The sequence below is a fragment of the Trachymyrmex septentrionalis genome, unplaced genomic scaffold (genome assembly GCF_001594115.1).
Source record: "Trachymyrmex septentrionalis isolate Tsep2-gDNA-1 unplaced genomic scaffold, Tsep1.0 scaffold74, whole genome shotgun sequence".
NCBI classification, from domain to species: domain Eukaryota; kingdom Metazoa; phylum Arthropoda; class Insecta; order Hymenoptera; family Formicidae; genus Trachymyrmex; species Trachymyrmex septentrionalis.
In genome coordinates, this window is record NW_017305927.1 from 658,789 (window position 1) to 659,965 (window position 1,177).

Genomic DNA, 1,177 nt, shown 5'->3' on the forward strand with positions numbered 1-1,177 from the left:
TTCTGTCAGTTCTCTGGATAAAAAAAAAAATTTTTTTTTATTTTATTTTTACACGAACATATATCGCGGAAACGATGTCATCATACATCATAGTGTCGTATCGAACAAGCTGTCTCGCGTATCGCTCCCACGATTCGTCGATTCATACATATTGCGAAATTTTTCATTTAACTGTGCTTTATCGACATTATCTTGGTACGCTGCAAAACTGCCGCATTCCTACGAGCCCACTTTCTTGAAACTCATCGTCGCGTAGGATAGGAAAATGCTCCTGGCGCGGCGTATCTTCGAGCTTACCATTCATTTACCTTGCAAAGAAGCGAAACGGAAATTGAAAATTTGTTGGGACTCCTTTGTAATCTGCGTGCCGCCATGCCCTTATTTCACGTTTAATGCCGCTTTAATTAGCCGTCGAATTTCCACCTCGTTTTTCCCTCGCTGCATTTTAATCACCGCGTACATAAAAATACGCTGCGCTCGTTAGGTCTTGATATTCCCCACTGTTCAAAGGGCTTCGTAAAATAATGGCGAAAAGTTACGATGCGTTTCTCGCGTTGTTGTTACTCGAAAGTCGTATAACTGCATAACGCGCGTGTCTCGTTCAATGAAACAACTACAGCGATTATGTTTATTATAGCTCGTAATAAATGTATGTACAAAATGCGAAACGCCAGGGAACACAACCATATCTTTCAAGGGATGTAGCAAAGAGAAAAAAAGAGCAGAAAATTTCGACAACGGTTATTACAACGTCGCATTATGGAAGTTCATAAGTGAACAACTTCTCACATGAGCGCGTAAAGTTTTAGGAATAATCTGAGATATAAGCTCACAGAGGGAAAAGCTGTTTTGAGTATTATTATATTTGCTATGAACGCGAAAAGGATTACAAAATTTTATTATTAAATTTGTGTGATATTTATAGCAAACAAATTTGCATATTTGTCAAATATTTTACATTTGTTACAAATAATTTTTGTGGCATCTACAAAAAAGAAGAAATATTTATTATACCTACAAATAATTTGCGATTCCTATATTTGCAAATGGAACGTGCCGTTATAGGATTAGCGTTCATATAGCAAATTTTCTCCCTTCGTACTAATATTCATAATTCTTATAAGTACAATTCTTATAAGTACAGTCTTAATTCTCAATTATATTTAAGTTCTAAAGC